The sequence below is a fragment of the Macaca nemestrina genome, chromosome 11 (assembly GCF_043159975.1).
Source record: "Macaca nemestrina isolate mMacNem1 chromosome 11, mMacNem.hap1, whole genome shotgun sequence".
Lineage (NCBI taxonomy): Eukaryota > Metazoa > Chordata > Mammalia > Primates > Cercopithecidae > Macaca > Macaca nemestrina.
In genome coordinates, this window is record NC_092135.1 from 21,357,920 (window position 1) to 21,378,243 (window position 20,324).

The following is a 20,324-nucleotide window of genomic DNA, read 5'->3' on the forward strand; positions in this document are numbered from 1 at the left end:
TACCAAGAGTTTACAATAATTCATAATAATAATGGGCGTGGTAGGTGCCCAATAAGTAGTAGATTATAGTTTTTATATTTTTTAGAGAGACTCTTTCTGTCAGGCTGGAGTGCAGTGGTGTGATCATAGTTCACTGCAACCTCGACGTCTTAGGCTCAAGCAGTCCTCTATATCAGCTTCCCAAAGTGCTGGGATTATAGGTGTGAGCCACCATGCCCAACCTAGATTGCAGTTTACTTACCGGATATCCAAGACTCCTTTTATTTATTTTTATTTTTTATTTTTGACTCTGTGTGTGTGTGTGTATGTGTGTGTGTGTGTTTTCCCTACTGCAACAAAAAGTAGTCTTGGGGATCAGATAGAAATAGTTCATATTCTGCTTCTTCCACTTACTGACTAAAGACTTTAGGGAAATTACTTAACTTTTCTTGAGTCTCAATTTACTCATCTGTAAAATGTAAAATGGAATAATAATCCCTTCCTTGAAAAGGCACATAGCGTGTTCTTAATTATTATTATTAATTTATCCCCTAAAATGTGATAATAACATTGCTTGAGAAAAATCACCTCAGAGGAAATAGTAATAACTGTTATTATCTTTGTAAATAGCATGGAGAATCACCGCCTAGCCCAGTACTCACACTTTCCATCAACGTACTTCTGGGAACAGAAGAGGGAAACTCATCTCGAAGGTGGGAGTTGGGGGAGAGTAATGACCTACTGTGGCCTTCTACAAATGAAAAATTGGTTTGTGTAAACTTACACAAATTTTTGCATTCCAGTCTATGGTAAATTCAGACCTATTTTAACACAAAGATGTTTTTATTTTATTTATTTTTTGAGACAGGGTCTTGCTCTGTCACACAGGCTGGAGTGCACGGCTCACTGCAACCTCCGTCTCCCAGGCTTAAGCGATCCCCCCACCCCAGCCACCCCAGTAGCTGGGACGACAGGTGTGCACCACCATGCCTGGTTAATATTTTCAATTTTTACTTTTTATTTTTAGTAGAGATGAAGTCTCACTATGTTGCCCAGGCTATTCTCAAATCCCTGGGCTCAAAGGATCCTCCTGCTTTGGCCTCCTAAAGTGCTGGGAATCACAGGTGTGAGCCACTGCACCTGACCGTGAAGATTTTTTTTTTTTTCCTTTGAGACAGAGTTTTGCTCTTGTTGCCCAGGCTGGAGTGCAATGGGGTGATCTTCGCTCATTGCAACCTCAGCCTCCTGAGTTCAAGCTATTCTCCTGCCTCAGCCTCCCAAGTAGCTGGGATTACAGGCATGTGCCACCACGTCCTGCTAATTTTGTATTTTTAGTAGAGATGTGGTTTCACCATGTTGGTCAGGCTGGTCTCGAACTCCTGACCTCAGTGATCCGCCCACCTCGGCTTCCCAAAGTGCTGGGATTACAGGCTTGAGCCACCATGCCTGGCCAAAGATGTTTTAATTTACCTACTGGTTACATTTCTTCTATTCCTCTTCTTCCAACTGACACTTCCTTAGAAATGGCTGATTTATCTTGTGGCTTCATGCACCTCCCGATCCCTCCTGCCTCTTGCTGCTGCTGACTGAGGATCTGTAACCCCAGTTTGAGAAGCACAGCTTCAGAACCCTCAAAGTAGCAGTGGTCTGAGAAGCAACGTCCTAGTCAATGTTGTGTCACAAAGGGGTGGCCCTGAGGCCCCCACAGTGAAAGAGCGGGAGTGGGGGCTAAGTAAACTGGGCCAGGCTCTCCCTGCCTAATTTGGTAAGTTTGTGCACGAGGAAACATATGCTGTGCCATTCCTGTCACCAAGATGAGGAGAAGGCAAGATAAAGACGTGGAGAAGTACCTCAGTCAGGGCAACAAATCCATAAGGAATATTCCCTGCAGCAGGCTGTGCCTGAAAGATGCTGGTAGAGGGAGAACCAGATAGGACAAGCCAAGCGCTGAGAAGTGGGGACAATAGGGATGACAACTAAGCGAGGAAGGGAAGAAGCTTGGTCACTGAGAGTCAATTGCATGCATTTGGGGTGTGGGGGGCTGAAAAACTTTAGTATTGGGCACTCCCCCACAGTCTTTTAATATGATCGGGGTGAGATGTATGAACATCGTATTTGCTGGGTTTGACCTACAGTTAGCTGCATGGGCCATATGGTTTCCCTGACCCATAAAAGCCACTAAGTGAGGAAGTAATTTATTGCTAGAGATCACTGTCCGCGCCAGAATATCCTGGTGTATTCGCCTCATTGTTTCCTTAATAAGGCGATAGAGAAGAGCAGGATTGTGGAAGCGGGGGAAGGGGGTGGTGCAGGATGGGCTGTTCTTTATTCTAACAGTGAGACTCCGTTTGTTTGGGAGGGGAAGATAGGCATGCCTGGATCCTCCCAGACGGTGCTTCACAGGGGTTTTTCCTGCCCTACAACTCAGCAAATTGTGGGAGAGGGAGAGCTGGGAACATAAAGAGGAAAAAGGGGTCACGAACTTCAAATGTATAACTTAGTATTTGCACAGATTGGAGGAAGAGAGGACATTTCAGAAATGGCAAATTATTCCGGATCCCGGGGAAGGAGGACAATATGTTTTAATGAATTGGTGCCATAAAGGAGAGGACCGTTTCCTCCCCTAAACAGCGCAAATTGAGAAACATTAAAACAATAGCTGCTGATAACCCTTTCACTGGAAGCTGGAATTCCGACAGTGGTTCCCTTGCTGGAGTAGCTGCCCTGTTTAACAATGAGCTTCACACAAAGCTCATTGTGCAAGGAGCTCTGAATCTGCGGCTGGAAGACCCTGCAGCAGGCGAGCCTTGAAAGTTTGCTGGTACAGCCGAGAGTCTTTTCTTCCTTCTTCTTTTCTTAACAGCCCCGGGGCTTTGTAGCAACAATTATTTCAGTGATTGCGTCCTGGGTTTCTTAGTCTTATCTGAAGATGTTATCTGTAGAGACTCGCAATAGGAACCTTGCTCTAACATCTTGTCTGATCTGCTTCTGCTTTTAGTATGAAAACATAAGTACTGATGCTAAGAACATTTTTGACTTTCTGTGTTTTTCAGGTTCTGCAAAAGCTGGTTCTGCTAAATTGCTACCTGGTCATTAAAAAAATGGTCCCTCAGTGCATTTTGGACCAATGCCAGATAATCCTAATCAGCACAGGGGCTAAATGAACCCTGGGGTCACTTGTCAGCCCTTGGACAGGTAGGATTTTTAAGAAGCTAGGCCCGTGTTAAAATATGTCCTACTAATACCTCAGAACAAACATTTCACCTGGGTCTCTATGGCCTGCACAACCTGTAAGGCCTCTGTCTTCTCCCAGATTGAATCACACTAGCCATGGCCTTCTCGGGCCACTGCCTCCTGGGTCTTTCCAGCTTCTGGTAATTAAAGATTGAGGTACTACCTGGAAGGGTTTGCATCTGGGAATGAGATGGAAATCCAAGGAGACCACGAGCTCCACTATGCCCTTTAACGTCAGCCATTTGTGTCCTGAGGGTAGTGTGGGGAGGCAGGGGGCTAGCGGTGACTTGTAGAACTCAGAAGCGGTGGGTGTGGGTTTTAGTGCTTTGTCTTGTGGGTCTGGTTTAGCACTTACAGTCCTAGGACCTTGACCTTCCCAATGACATTGTGTCGCTTTATGAAAAGATTGGGCCTGTGGAATCAGGCGGCTTGGTTTAAATCGCAGTTTCTGTTACTACTTCGCTTTGTGACTCTGGGCAAGATTCTTAACCTCTCTGGACCTTAGTTTCCTAAACTGCAAGGCAGGGCCCATAATACCTGCCTCAAATGGGTTGTGAGGATCAATGTCTGCAGCATGTCTGGAAAGAAACTGGAACGAGTCCTTTGTGTGTGAGATCCAGCCGGGGATCCCCCGCTCTCTCCATAATACGAGAGACGTGAGGGCCCCATCCATTTAATCTGTTATCAACCAACTTAAATTCACGTTCCTGAACTTTTCTTCTCCTAAACTTGTTCTTTCTGTAGGTAAAGTTCCAAAGGCTTTCATAGAACAAATGTAGTTTTTAGAAGGGATATCATCCATTCACACCTTAGCTTGAATCGGTTTAGGGACTACCTGGTAGATGATGATGAAAGCAGAGGAAACATAAATGGGTAGTAGAGAGGAGAATGTGAAGGTTTTCCAGCACAGGGATCTCGGTTCTTGACCGTGGGTGGAGCGAAAGCAGTCAGTGGGAAGAGGCTCAGGGAAGTGTTGAGTAGAGAGGTAGAAATGGAAGAATCAAGAACCAAGAGAACATGGGAGGGGAACACAGATGAAGCAATGATGGGCATAGTATGGCTGTTAGCCCCAGAAAGGAGAAATCAATTTTCCTCTGAGATTCAGGGGAAGGGAGAAAGAATGTGGGTGGGGGACAGAGAGAGAGAGTCTAGAAAGGGGAGAAGGACATTGGCCAAGCCAGTTCAGCAGGTAAGAAGGAAAAGGTGAGGCTTTGGCACCAGTCACCATTGATGTACTCCTTGCTTCAGACACTTCCATTTGATTGTGAGCAATTAGTGTATTTCCAATGACTGTCAGTTTCCATATCTATACATGGGGATGATAACGTCTTATTTGAAGAGCCGATTAAATAGGACACTGCAGAGTGTACATGCAGGCTGTGAGTAGACAATCCTCTGCACATCACTTGCATCTTCAGCCTCATTGTTCACTGACGGTGGCAGACTCTGGGTGGCCTGGGGATTAGGAGAGGGTCCAATATTTGGAGGAGCCATTGTGGGATGGTAGTACTAGCAAGAGGTGGCAAGGGCTCAGTGGAAGTGAGAAGCCATGAATTAATAGTGGGCCAAGTCCACAGTGTCAGTGACGTCCAACAATGTCTCCAGCCCAGGATCAGGACCAGACAGCATAGAGCCAGGCAAGGGGGTCCAGGACTAGGGCCTGGTCTTTAAACCAGGAGGATGGTTACAGGAGTACAGAGAAGAGAGTGCTCCTGCTATCTGCATTGCCAATAGCTGCACACACGGAAGGCAGAGGGGTCAAGTCTAGAGATGTCTTGGTGACGGTGAAGAGCTGTCACCATGGTGACAAAGTGGAAAGATGCTATTAGGAAAGAGAGGTTGGGTGGCTGCTTAGCAGGAAAACAGACCAGAAATACTAATGTGAAATGAGGCCATGATCCAGGGACTATAGGGTCAAGAGGCCTGATGTGATGTCAATAAGGATGTCAAAGTTTTGAGAGGCCTTAGGTGGCCAGAAATAATAATATGGACTAAAATTATCCCAGGATGAAGAACTAGGTCACGATGAGGGAGAGTTGTCAAGAAAAGCCATGACGTGAAGAGATGGCCCTGCTAGACCTAGCAAGTCCACTAGGGAGAGGCATACGCTTTGACGGGGACATGGTGGGGGATACTTTGAAGCAGAGCGGTGCACATTGTGTTTGACTTACACATTAAAAAAAACTGAGCCAACATTTAAACTTATTTTTTGGAAAAAAAAATCAAGAATTATAACTTCTGTAGAAAAATAGGATTATCCGGCAAGGCTCGGTGGCTCACACCTGTAATCCCAGCACTTTGGGAGGCCGAAATGGGTGGATCACCTGAGGTTAGGAGTTTGAGACCAGCCTGGCCAACATGGTGAAACCCTGTCTCTACTAAAAATACAAAAATTAGTCAGGCCTGGTGGCACATGCCTGTAATTCCAGCTACTTGGGAGGCTGAGGCAGGAGAATCACTTGAACCCGGGAGGCGGAGGTTGCAATGAGCAGAGATCGCACCATGACACTCCAGCCTGGGCGATGAGAGCGAAACTCCATCTCAAAAAAAAAAAAAAAAAAAAAAAGAAAAAAGAAAAGTAGGATTATCTGGCATTCCTGTGTCTGAATTTCTAGAGAGCAACTACATTGTCCCTATTAGAAGGGATAGTGACTTTTCAGTTAGCTACATTCCCTGTCAGTCCCCATCACTGAGGTTAAGAGTCATTTGTTGTGTATTTTTGGATCGTGTTTTGTTTCTCCATAGTAGGAAAACATTTTTAAGTGTGCACAGAAATATGCACCTGGAGGCATTTGAGTTGGTGACCTTGATGTGAAGCAAGGGCTGTGCCATTGAAGCTGGGCCCCGATCCAATGGCAGAAGAGGGGATCCTAGTTGTTCCAGGAGTACCTCATGGTCCTAGTGCCAGGTAGAGAAGAGACACGGGGAGACAGAAGTAGTGTGCAGGAAAGGACTGAAAGAGGGAGACAGGAAATGAGGAGGTGCGAGTCAAAGGATGTAAAATAGCAGATGCATAGTAGAGATAGTAGAGAACTAATGTTAATAAAATTGTATTGTGTTAGGATTTTCTTTTTTTTTCCCCGAGACTGAGTCTTGCTCTGTTGCCCAGGCTGGAGTGCAGTGGTGCGTTGATCTCGGCTCACTGAAACCTCCTCCTCCCGGGTTCAAGTGATTCTCCTGTCTCAGCCTCCCAAGTAGCTGGGGCTCGGCTAATTTTTTATTTTTAGGAGAGACGGGGTTTCACCGTGTTGGCCAGGCTGGTCTTGAGCTCCTGACCTCAGGTGATCCACCTGCCTCAGCCTCCCAAAATGCTGGGATTTCAGGCATGACTCACTGTGCCCGGCCTGTGTTAGGAATTTTTATTAAACAGGTAGGTTTGGGCTGCTCTTGTCATAAAAAAGTAACAAGTAAAATGTCTTCATTGTAGTACCCATTTTACTGTCAATATGTGTCCCATAACATCGTGCTATAACCTCAAATATACACAATAACTTTTATTTAAAACAACGAAAAAGAGAAGAGACGGAAAAAGAAGGTGAAAGAATTTTACACAAATAAGCCACTGTCCCTAGGGCTACTTGCTTGGGTCCCTCGAGAGTCTTGCTCATTCAAAGTGGTTGTATTTAGCTCTCCCTCCTCCCTGTCACAAGGACTGAGCCTGTGGGACGGAGGGGCTTTGTGGAAGATCCTTCCGGTCGCCTGCCTAGCAGCAGGCTGTGAGGTCCCTATCCCATCCACTTCTTGGTGGCAGAGTTCACCTCTTTAGAAGTTAAAAGTATCAGATTTTCCATTTTTCTAGCCTCCCTTGCAACTAAGGCATGGTATGTGTTCTAATTCTGGCCAGTGGACTTTAAAGGAAAGTTTCCTTGAGGACTTTGGGAAAGGTTTTCTTCCCCCTTTGAAGTGTGGTTCATGAAAGGAAGCATCCAATTTCTTCAACCAGATGTTATTGCATTGATACAGAATGCCTAAACCACAGTGACCATCTTGTTCCTGTGGGAGGATGCGTGGCACAAGGAAGTTGGCAGAATGGAAAGCTGCCAAGTGCCTGGTCCTTGGCATCATTTTTGATGCACTGAAAAACCCTGCACCACTCATCTCCAGAATTTTTGATGTGCAGCAACACATTTTCTTCACTGTTTAGATTAGTGTAAATGAGATATTCTGTTACTTGCAGCTGAAAGCATTCAAATGGATGGAGACTTCATCCAGAGCTGGGCTTCTTCATGGGGAACATGGGCCAGTGTGCTGGGGGATACATTCAGTGACTACATAAACACAGTGTATTTTCTTAGTGTGTCCATTTAACTCGATGATAGCTGAAAACTATGTTTTCCTGTGAAAACAGACACGGGATATTGGTATAGGGAATAAAATTCACAATATAAAACAGGAGTCTTGAGATTGCTTCCAGGCAAGCATCCAGAACCTTGGGAAATTTTATGATGCAAGTAAATAGTGTTTCTCTTTCTATTGAGCACAGACACGGGAAACTCAAACTGCAATTGGAGAGATTAAGCCAGACACAGGAAGGATTGTGTCTATTGTGATTATTAAAGAGGTTCTAAATTGGAATGGAGACAGGACAATGGAATGTCAGAGCTTTGGAAGTTTTAAAGAGAGGAGTATTGTGGTTTCAAATGCAGTTTTGCCTGGACTAGTTTTCTCAGCTTTCTAGGTCCCTGTCAATGTCTTGCCATTGTTTTGTATTTGTGAAGAATAATGATTTTTTTTTAGATGATGATTGCATTCTAGACCCTTCAATGTTTCTTTGGTAATTTATCCTTTGTTTTAATTCAATGTGCTACTCAAAATGCTTCCCTGGAGTTTTCCTTTAAGGAGTTAATGTGAATGAAAGCAGAAAATTGCCAGGAGTCAGCCAAATGTTGAGACAGATTGTAAATACCTGTAGGGAAAGTATTTAAGCATTTCCGATAGGAAGGATACTGTAAATTTTACATGCAAGGGCTCTGCATCAAAGCCCGGATCCCAGCTTTTCTTCCCACTTTGAGACTTCTTAGACAAGGTCATCACAAAGGATCTACTGTTTCCACTGGCATTTACATCACCACTTTATCTTGTTATTCCTGATTTCTTGCCAATCATATTGAGAATTTCTCAAGGGGAGTAAAAAAGAATAACCAAACCAGCTTTGCCTCCTTGACAGTGAAGAATAAGAAGAAAACGTTCTCTCTCTCAGAGACAGGCTTTCTGTTTCTTCTTTATTTTTGCAGTATGTTTTAATTTGACACTCAGCCTTTGACAGCCCCAGGAGTCTTAGCTGATGAAAAGCTGAGTTAGCTTTCTCTTCCCCAGCTCAACCTCATATAAAGTCATTTTTCTAAATGGAATTTTGGAAAGGTTTTGGCTTAGGGAATAGCCTCATGAGACTTCTTTACTGGGTTACAAACCCACACTCCAGGCCACTAGACTGAGGACGTGGCTGTAGCCTTTGGTTTTGTCAGCACTGGAGGCCCAAAGGGTGACAATAGGAGGATGGAAGGAAGGATGGGAATCCTTTGGATTCTGTCTGTTTCAGGAGCGTCTGCCCTGCTTTTGAAGAATGTTTATCATGTGCTAGCTTGTTCTTCCAGGCTAGACCTGCTCTCCCATAGCAGTTCTCTGTTCAGCCTTCAGCTTCTTAGCAAGGCAGAGTGCGTCCCTTCTGCCTTCATCTGCTCATTCAGTCTTTCAACAGATTCATTAGGTGCTTAATCATTGTTGCAACAGTTAACATTCTGTGAGGGGTTCGTCAGGAGGAGGTGTGGGTTGGAATGGTTAAAAGCATTGAGTCTGATGCCTGATTGCTTGGGATTTCCCGTCTTAGTCCATTTTGTGTTGCCACAGAATACCCGAGACTGGTAATTCATAAAGAAAAGAAGTGTATTTGGCTCATGATTCTAGAGGCTGGGATGTTCAAGACTGGGCAGTCCATTTGGTGAAGGTCTTGTGTTCCTCATAGGTAAAAAGTGGAAAGGAAAATGGGTACAGGCAAAGAGACGAAACAGGAGAGGTAGCCTTGCTTTATATCAACCCACTTGTGTGGTAACAAGTCTATTCCCAAGAGAGCAAGAACTCACTCATTCCCCGACTCCTTGAGACTGCATTAATTCCTTCATTAGGGCAGATCCCTTATGACCCAAATGCCTTTGAAAGGTCCGCCACTTCTCAACACTGTCACATTGGCAAATATATTTCAACATGAGCTTTGCTGGGGGCAAACCACAACCAAACCATAGCACTTGGTATTGAATCCTGGTTAGCTAAATGACCTTGTTTCTAAACTTCAGTAGGCCGTGGGACAGTAGCGTTCCACCAGCTTGTTGTGCAGACTGAAAGAAGCATTGCATACATAGAACTCAGCCCAGCTTCTGGGGGAACATAAAAAGCTGGTAGACGGCCATCTTTGGAACCATTGTTGTCATTGCCATTAGCATTTGGGAGCTCAAAAACATGGCAGCCCTTTCTATAAAGCTTTTCTCACTCTGGGCATTTTTTTTTCTTTCTTTCTTTTTCTTTTCTTTTCTTTTTCTTTCTTCTTTTTTTTTTTTTTTTTTTTTTTTTAGCTTTTCTTCTTCCTGAGACCACTTCTGCTCACCTCAGTGATTCACCAGGTGGACATTCAACATCTGCCAGGTGCATTGCACTGTGCTCCGTGCTGTGGGGTGACAAAATGGTGGGGTATCATTGGGCCTTCTAGAGGGTCTGCTGTCTGAAAGGAGCTAAATGCTGATGGACCCAACACCAGGCAGGACTGGATGCATGCTGATTTGTGTACTAACCGATGGGAGGGAACCAGGGGTGTTGGCATGCCAGGAAGTGGGGGGAGAAGGGCTGATTTGTAACAGAACCTTGGGTAAGTCACTGCCTCTCTTGGGGCTTCACTTTTCCCATCTGGAAGACCAGGGAGCTAGCATTTTCAAACTTTTTAGACCAGGACCCATAGTAAGAAGTGCCCACAATTTTACATTGCCACTCTCAGAACCATATACATAATTGAAACATAAGTTTCCTGAAGCCACACTTACTTGTACTACATGAAATTCTCTGTGTTGTCTTATTTTTAAAAAATGCTGGTTATAACTCATTATATTGACTTTCTGACCCCCTAATGGTTCATTTCAAAAACACTGTACTGGGTGATCCCTAAGAAGCCTATCAGCTTGAACTTTCTGTCATTTTCAGTCTACATGGGTTGCATGGGTTTAAAAGAAGAAGGAAGGAATGATTAATCTTCTAGTTTTAATGATGGGTCAGAGTCCAGCTAGATTAATTAAAAAAAAAAAAAAATATATATATATATATGGTTGGCTCCCATAGCAGCTTTCTGGAGTTCAAGGACATGGTCTAATGGAAATGAAGAGGCTAATTGTTGGGGTTCATTTGCTGGATCATGATGAGGCTGCAAACAGTAAAAAGTGCATTACCCATGAGAATTGGGTCATTTGTGGGGAGGGAGGAAAGGACACTGTCATTAAAGTTTGTTCCTCTCCTGCTTTCTAGAGTATGGGAATTCTGGAAAGAATCCACTCTCCTCAGAAAAAAAAAAGTCGGCTTGTTTTAATTCCTAAATGGATATGGTCCTGTGAACTAGGGTACTTGGGAGAAACGACTTCCCTGCCTATGTAAATGTTTGTTTTTGCCTTAATGTGTTTGTCCATTTGCTTGACTGCTCAGGAGATAGTCATCTGAAAACACAAGCTTCAGGAGACACTTTAAAAAACACAACAGCTAGTGCAAACAAAGTCCACCACCCAACCCCCAAAACAAGAATATCAAACTGTGACCTCTCTCTCCACCTCCTTACCCTGTACTTTAGTTCACTTTCCATAGAGAAGCGCCCTCTTCCCAGTGGCCCCTTTGGGACCATGCCTTTGGCTGGCGTTTCTGAACACCCAGGTGGTTCCATGAAGTACCTTCATGTTATCCAGAACCAATAGAAGACTTTTTCTTTCCTTCCTTCCTCCCTTCCTCTCTCCTTACCTCCCTCCCTTTCTCCTTTCCTTTTTCCTTTCCCCTTTCCATTTTCCCCTTTCCTTTCCTCTACCCTCCCCCCCCTTTCCCTTTCCTCTTTCTCTTTTGACAACTCTTTGCACCCTAAGAAAATTTCTGGAATTCTAGTGACTTTCTGAGATCAAATGGCCTTTTTTAACATCTCAAGTCTTTCAAAGTCCTTTGTTCCAGACTTTCACCCTTCAGCCTGGAGCAAAGGACTGATCAACACCAGCTGGACAGGCCCTTTGGGAAAACATCAGCAGGAGGGTTCATGGATATAGTCCTTGGCTTAAAAAAGTCAAGACTGCTCTCCAGCCCTTTCTGTCTGTTATCTGCCTTCGATTTTGATGAAAAACACGGGATTTAAAGTTGGTATGTTACGTAAGTTACTGGACTTCTTATGCCTCTGTAAAAATGTAGTTAACAGTATTAGGTTGGTGCAAAATTAGTTGTGGTCTTTGCTATTATTTTAAATATGAAAAACTGCAATTACTCTTGCACCAACCTAATAGTAACAAATTTATAGGATTAAACTATATATAGGCCGGGTGTGGTGACTCACGCTTGTAATCCCAGCACTTTGGAAGGCCGAGGCAGGTGGATCACGAGGTCAGGAGTTCGAGACTAGCCTGGCCAATATGGTAAAATGCCCTCTCTACTAAAAGTACAAAAATTAGCTGGGTGTGGTGGCACACACCTGTACTCCCAGCTGCTCAGGAGGCTGAGGCAGGAGATCGCTTGAACCCGGGAGGCGGAGGTTGCAGTGAGCCAAGATCGCGCCACTGTACTCCAGCCTGGGCGACAGAGCAAGACTCCATCTCAAAATATATATATATATATAAAAGGTTTAGAACCATGTTGGAAGTTACTCAGTGAAATGCAGCCAGCACTGTTACCGTTGACCAGTTTATCATCCCAGAAAGAAGGTAGCAAATACAAAGACAGAGATGCAGAGAATGAAGCTAAAGGAGGAACTGTGAGCCTAAGGTCATGCTGCAAAGCGTAGGGGAGAAAGGTGTGATTTCTCACTCATCTTAAGGGTCACCACCATAACAAAAGACAGGCTGACAAAGAAAAGCATAACAAATGTATTTAATCACACGTTATGTGACATGGGAACCTTCAGAAATGCAGACCCCAAAATCTAGGGAAAACTCTGTTTTTATGTTTAGGTTTCATGAAAAATGGACAGTCATATAGAAATGTGATTGAACAAAAGGGTGCGATCTAATGGTCATGAAGCCGGTGACCCAGCAGGGCCTGTCCAGATTCTTCTTGGATTTTCTCTGTAACAGTCCCTCCCCTGGCGTATAAGTCAGGAACCTCTGAAATGAGGGTCTTCAAGGGAGAAGAGAGAGGGTGGCCTTTCTAGGTTTTTATGGCTTGCTTTTGGAGAAAGTGGTTCTAGTTTCTATGAGCCACTTTAGGGAAGAGGGATTCTGATTTCTATGACTCACTTTGGCAGGGAAAACAAAGAGGGGTAAGAGATAGGAGGGCAGGAGAAGGTCAGAGAGTCCTTGCTTCTGAAGCTTTCCTATTTCCTTCAGTTCAAAGTACTTAGCATGCCCAAGTGCCATACTTTAGGATATCATTTTCTTTGCCCTAACACAAGTCAAGGCAATTGAACGAAGATGGTGTCAGCTCCTTTGACCTGGTCCATCCACTGGGCATGGGCAGGAGGCAGCCACAAAGTCTTGGTGAAAAGGGAGTGAGAGATGGGCCTTTGTGAAATAGGGATAAAGATTTGAACCCTGCAGGGTTCCTAAATAGATGAGTAAACCAATTGGAACCTGTCACTAGTTCGCTCTGGCTAAAGGTGACTATAATAATAACCTTCTTTTACCATAGCTGTGTCCTTTCCTCAGAGCTTCAGGCTTTCTGAATTCAGAGCCTTCCTTAAGGTAAGGAAATGGCAGTTTGCTTGAATACAATGGTCTTTTTGAGGCAGCTCAGATGTTTATCTTATCCCAATATTTACCCTATTGAATAGGATTTGGGTGGCTTATTTTTCTAATTCTCTGGGGAGTGAGATTTCGTTGTGTTAAGTTGAATATCAATTTTTAAATGAAAAATGGATCAAACTGCGAGAAAATCCTGTTCTGACCCAGGAGAGAAAAAGGCTCTGGTAAAATCTGGCCTGGATTTTTCTCTACCCACAACCTTGAGGGCAAGGAGCCCAGGGGAATGGCTGAAACAACTGCAAAAAACAACTACAGGACTCGAGTCCAGGCCTGCAGCAGAGAGCACCCAGGATGTTCTAGCATCTGAGTGCCTAGAACAGCTGTTGACTGAGCCAGATCTCCCACCCCCTCGACTTACCAGGTGGCCCCGGGTCTGGCCAGCCTTCCTGTTTAAGCCTGGGTTAAATCCTAACATCATTTATTTTTTTTCCAGTTGGTCTGAAATGAGCCTCAGAAAATAGGATCTATGACAACAACCTCTTCAAGTAAAAAGGACAATGGCCAGATTAGCCCTGAGGGTATAAGTGTGTGTTCAGCTACCATATCTCTTTTTAGAATGGAAGATTTAATTTACAGTATCCTCTTGCACCACCATTGAAGGCTTCCCTTTAGATCAGACTCAAGACAACAAGTGTGTATTCAGATTATCTGAAAGTCTCGAGGGTTTTTTTCTTAGCTAGGACCATAAGCACTAGACATGTATTTACTTAGTTAATCCTCTCAACCATCCTGTAAAATAGGGTTTATAGATGAAGAAAGCAAGGCATAGTGAAGCCAGGTTACGCCCAGATTAAATAGCTCGAGAGCAGCAGAGCCAGGGTGTGAAAGTGTGTCTGCATAACTCCGGAAGCTGTGCTCTTAGCACTATACTCTTGGAGCAGTCCTTGGAAACTAAGCATGGTGTGGGTGTGTAAAGGTAGTGGGCTTTATTTCCCTTAGTAAGCTTCCAATCAGGTTAGAAAAATGGGACTGGCCAGAGGAGGGGAAGGAATAAAACGATTGTATGTGTTGTTTGTGTGGTTTCAACCAAATTCTTTAGGTTTCCAAGATCCTGGCAGGAAGGGAAGACATGCTGCCACTTCTAAGACACCTGAGCAATTTCATTTGTGCTCCTTAGTGGCTGAAGGAGCTATGGTAAGTGGTTCAGCAAGAAAAGACTGCAGTTGTGCCAGACAGTGGGCATCTTTTTGCTTGCACCTTTGCTGGAGGCTGAGACTTTGTGAAAAGAGGAGGTAGACAGCAGCTGCCCATGAGTTCATGAGAATAAAAATCTCAAAGCAGCCTTAAGTGTTGTACCAGCAAGGTCTTCCTCCTCTAGACTTTCACTTCAAACATGAAAATTTCCCTAGTGATATTTAGACATCTCCTATCAGGGAAGCAGGATATTTCCCTGACCCCTTCATGGGCAGGCACTGGAGTGCATGGGTGCTAGAACTAGCTGGCTACTTTGGTGCCAGAAGAAGTAGACTCCACTCTCTTGGTCACACTGTGTTTCACCCCTTGTAGGAGGAGCCGCACAGGTGAGTGCGTGCAGGAGCCAGGGTGAGTGCTTCTGGGAGCCAGCAGGAGCAAAACTCCGTGTGGGCCCTGTAGCAGCATCTAGGATGGGTGCCCGTGACCCCTGAAGCCCCAGAAGGAGTGTTACAATGCCCTTTTAGCTTTGCCATCCACAGATGGCTCAAGTGTTAACAGCTCAGTGGAGGTTCAGTGTGACAGTCTTTTGCACCCACACTCATGACACCTGAGTTCTTGTTTGGTATCCAGGAGGAATGAGATTGCACGAACAAATTAGAGATGGTAAATGCAGGGGATTTTATTGCTGATGAAAGTGGCTCTCAGTGGGAAGGGGAGCTGAAAAGGGGGCAAAGTGGGAAGATAATCTTGCCCTGGAGTCCGGCCACCCCAGCCAGACTCATCTTCAAAGCTATACCATCAAGTTGTCTCTCTAAAGTCAAGCTGCTTCTCTCTGATGTCCAACCGTAGTCTCCAACATCCAGCCGCTTCTCCTCTCTGCTGACTGAGCCTGGGGTTTTTATGGGCACAGGATCAGGGGCGCGGTGGGCCATGGGTTTTGGAAAAGGCAACATTCAAACAAGCAAATAGGGATGTATGTTCTCACTTTGGTCACCGGTATTAGGCTTTTTGGCTTGAAGGTGGGGGCCTCACCAGAAAACCACTCTCTTTTGCCCAGAATTTCCCTGTCTCCTGTCCCTGTCATCAGCACAGATTTGCTTATTCATTTATTTCAATCCACAGGTGTCTACTGAGAGTGTTCTACATGTCGAACACTGTTGTAGAAGGTTGCAGCACATGAATGAAAAGATGGACAGTGTCTGTAGCATTAACAACAACGATGAAAACAACAACAATGTTGGTATAGTGAAAGGTGGTACAAGCAACATGAAAAATTAATCAGGCCAGGTTCTGTGGCTCATGCCTGTAATCCTATCACTTTCGGAGGCTGAGGCAGGCAGATCACAAGGTCAGGAGATTGAGACCATCCTGGCCAACACGGTGAAACCCCATCTCTACTAAAAATACAAAAAAATTAGCTGGGTGTGGTGGCGCGTGCCTGTAGTCCCAGCTACTCGGGAGGTTGAGGCAGGAGAATCACTTGAACCCAGGAGGTGGAGGTTGCAGTGAGCTGAGATTGTGTCACTGTACTCTAGCCTGGTGACAGAGTGAGACACCATCTCAAAAAAAAAAAAAAAAAATCAATAGAGTAGGATACAATAATTGTACCATATATGCCAATTAACTGGCCAATATGCATAATATGTAAAAAGCACCTATAAACCAATAAGAAAAAGACATCCCATATAAAAATAGGCAGATAAGAGCAGCAGATTAATCCCAGAAAAAAAAATTGGCTCTTGGCTTGCATTCGGAATTTAGGAATGTGGGAAAACCTAGTCACGAGTGGTAAATGCTGCAAACAGAAATTTTGCAGAAATGGTAAATGCTCTATACAGAAATAGGTATGGTGTTACATCACTTGTATGTTAGTTTCTTTAGTTTGTTGGTAGACAACCGAGCCAAAATTACCCTGAATAGATACCTTAAGTCCACTAAGTAAATTGTATATGATTTTGCACGTATAAGCCTTTGCCCTAATTTTTAAGAAGCACTTTCACAGACTAAATGAAAGAACAGAAGGAATGCCTACCTGAAGAAGTCTTGAGATTCACTCCATTCTGCCTTTAAAGGTAATGGAGGGATATAGATCAGTTTGGGTCTGTTGGGTTTAAGGTGCCCTGGGGTCCTCTGGCTGGAGCTGTCCAGCGCAGAGTGGTGAACACAGACCAGGCTTACCTCACAGCTGGGGAGAGAGAGGCTGGACTTTGTGCCGAGAATCAGCTGCTTCTGTGGGTAGATGGGCTGGACTGGGAGTGAGGAGATGACTCCTCCTTGCTCAGTTAAAGTACTCAGAAGGAGTCCTAATGCTTTAGGGTAGATGAGCCTATCAACATCCTCCTGCCTCTGAGGGCAGAGCTCTGGAGACCCCTTGGGTGTCGGGCCCAAAGCAGGAGGCTCTGAAAGGGGCAAGAGGTGATCTTGGAAAAGACCACATGCATCTGTTTTCCCCTAAAATGATTCTACCTCTAAACAGGAACTGGAGACCTTGGCTGACTGGAGAGAAGGGTTGGGGGAAAGAGGAGGGAGATGTACCACGGCTCGTTCTGGCTGCCTGTGTATTGTGGCCTTCTTCAGGGTTCTCAGGAACTAGAGTGGGCTACTCAAACTTTAGTGTCCTTAAAAATCAACTGGAGAGTTTATTAACCTGCATATTCATGGACACTACGCTTAAATACTTTGAATCTACGTTTAGTTTATCATAAGGTCCTGAAATTTGCATTTTCTAAGCATTCTCAGTGCTACTAATACAGCATTCAAAGTGGCTGAAAAGATACATACAATACAGACATGTATTAAAAAATACAGGGAAGATAAAGGTGAAAAGATCCTTTGAGACACTGGCTTGAAAGACAAACCGAAGGACCTATGCCACAGTATGTGGATGTTTGATAATGGGCATGTCTGTTGTGAACGGTGCTTTGGCATTCTGCCTTCAGCCAGCACTGAGAGATGTGGGTGAGACTGGCTGCTGTGTTTGCTGAAGGATGTTGGGAAGACCCACACATAATAGAGCTTCCTCTTTAGAGATTCATAGAACAGGGTCCTTTGTATCCCACTTCTGGGAGACCTGTGCTGCTCTTCACTAACTTGTTTGCTCTTATCTTGTGGAAAATGGGGATCTCCTAAATGATTGGATTTCTTGGTCTGCTCTCTCTTCTGGGAATCATGGCTGAATCAGTGCAGCCCATTCCTTATAACTCTGGTTTGCACTTGTATAATAATCACTACTCCCCCCTCTTCCAGGCTTCACGTTAATGTCTTGCCTTTTGTTTCTCTGTCATGCCTGAGGACTACTAAAAATTATTTTGGGGTAAAATTCATATAACATTAAATTCACCATTTAAACCATTTTAAAGGGTGCAATTCAGTGGCTTTTAGTACATTCATAACGTTGTTCAAGTGCCACTAGTATCTGATTCTAGAACATTTTTGTCATCCCAAAAAGAAACCTTTTAGCAATTAAGCAGTCATTCCCCATTTCCCCTCCCAACCAAGTCCTCAGCAACCAGTAACAGCTATTTATCCCTATGGATTTGCCAATTCTGGACTTTTAAATTTGATTTTACTTTAAGTTCTGGGATTCATGTGCAGAATGTGCAGGTTTGTTACATAGGTATACATATGTGCCATGGTGGTTGGCTGCACCCATCAGCCCCGTCATCTGGGTTTTAAGCCCCACATGCATTAGGTATTTGTTCTAATGCTCTCCCTCCCCTTGCTTTCCACCCCTGACAGGTTCTGGTGTGTGATTGTCCCCTCCCTGTGTCCATGTGTTCTCATTGTTCAACTCCCACTATGACTGAGAACATGCGGTGTTGGGTTTTCTGTTTCTGCGTTAGTTTGCTGAGGATGATGGTTTCCAGCTTCATCCATGTCCCTGCAAAGGACATGAACTCATTCTTTTTTATGGCTCATTCTTTCTATGGTGTATATGTGGCACATTTTCTTTATCCAGTCTATCATTGATGGGTGTTTGAGTTGGTTCCAAGTCTTTACTATTGTAAATAGTCCTGCAATAAACATCATGTACATGTGTCTTTACAGTAGAAGGATTTCTAATCCTTTGGGTATATACCCAGTAATGGAATTGCTGGGTCAAATGGTATTTCTGGTTCTAGATCCTTGAGGAATTGCCATATTGTCTTCCACGTGGTTGAACTAATTTACACTCCCACCAACAGTGTAAAAGTGTTCCTATTTCTCCACAGCCTCACCAGCATCTACTGTTTCCAGACTTATTAATGATCGCCATTCTAACTGGCGTGAGATGGTATCTCACTGTGATTTTGATTTACATTTCTCTAACGACCAGTGATGATGAGCTGTTTTTCATAATTTGTTGGCCACATAAATGTCTTCTTTTGAGAAGTGTCTGTTCATACCCTTTGCTCACTTTTTGGTGGGGTTGTTTGTTTTTTTCTTGTAATTTGTTTAGGTTCCTTGTAGGTTCTGGTTATTAGACCTTTGTCAGGTGGTAGATTGCAAAAATTTTCTCCCATTTTGTAGGTTGCTTGTTCACTCTGATGTTAGTTTCTTTTGCCGTGCAGGAGCTCTTTAGTTTAATCAAATCCCATTTGTCAATTATAAACAGAATCATATGCATATTTGTGTCTGGCTTCTTTCATTTAGTACAATGTTTTCAAGGCTTATCTATGTTGTAACATGTATCACTACTATACAGATTTTTATGGCTGAGTAATATTCCACTTTGATGGCTATATCCATTTAGCAGTGGATAGACATTTGAATTGTTTCATTACTCTTTTAAAAAATATAATTTTCAAAATAAATTGTTCAACCAAAAGGCACATCTTGTATGTTTATTGCAGCAGTATTCACAGTAGCAAAGACATGGAATCAACCCAGGTGCTCATCAGCAGTGGGCTGGATAAAGAAACTTTTGTACATATACATCACGGAATACTATACAGTATACTATACATAAAAAGGAATGAGGTAATGTCATTTGCAGGAATATGGATGTAGCTGGAGGCCATTATCCTAAGCAAATTATCAGAGGAACAAAAATCCAAATAAGCATGTTCTCACTTATAAGTGGGAGCTAAATACTGAGTACTCATGAACATAAAGATGGCAACAATAGACACTAGGGACTGCTAGAGGTGGGAAGGAGGGATCAGACGGGTTGAAGAACTCACTCTTGGATACTATGGTCATTATCTGGGTGACAGGATCAATCATACCCCAAACCTTGGCATCATGCAACATACCCAGGTAACAAACATGCACATATACCCCTGAATCTAAGATAAAAGTTCAAATTAGTAAAAAAAAAAAAAAAAGAAATAAAAAAAAATAAAAATAAAAATATACATTTGTCTTTTATATAGCTTTCAGCCATCTCAAATCTTTTCGTAAATAGGCAGAACACAGGCAATTAAAATTCATCTATATGTTTATGTATGTATAACTGCATGTACAATTCTATACAAAAATCAACAAAAATAAAATACTACCATTATGTTTGAGCTCAGATACTAAAGTTTATTTTCTAATTACTTGGCAAAGTATCAATTCATCAATATACCCAGTCCTGAGTCTCTCCTGGGTTTCATTTCACCTAGAGGTTAAGGCAGTCTGGGGATGGGATCTGCCTGTCTTGGGGGCTAACTGCTAACTAATCCACTGTGGCTCCCCTGCATCAATACCTCTTTCTGGTCAGAGACAGGAGCAAGAAAGGAGAATGGTATTGGGCTGCTCTTCCCAAGTCCATTTTCATTCATTGCAGCAATGGATGGGTTTCAATTACAATGAGGTCATGGGCTATTAAAATGACTGCGGAGTCTGTGGGGGAGGGTGAGTCACTTGTGTGCATGTGAAATGCCCATGGCTGTTTTGTAGAACTTGGGCTCCAGTCTCTGTTTTCTTCTGGGAGTGGGTTTAAGAGTGGGCAGCAGAGGCGTCATTGGAAATGAATGTTCTCCATGTGGGATCCAAGATCACTCCCCCTGCCTCTACCTTCCCCCTTGTCTGGGTTCGAGAACAAAACTGTGTGAA

The 20,324-nt window shown here is 43.7% G+C and overlaps 1 long non-coding RNA gene across 1 annotated transcript; it reads left to right on the plus strand.

Moving 5' to 3' along the window:
• Positions 1–1,430: 1,430 nt before the first annotated feature.
• LOC105492571 (uncharacterized) lies at positions 1,431–19,231 on the plus strand. The gene is made up of 5 exons (XR_011609707.1): positions 1,431–1,744; positions 3,033–3,174; positions 13,603–13,693; positions 14,209–14,303; positions 15,426–19,231. It is a non-coding gene; the product is annotated as an uncharacterized lncRNA (long non-coding RNA).
• The last annotated feature ends 1,093 nt before the right edge of the window (positions 19,232–20,324 follow it).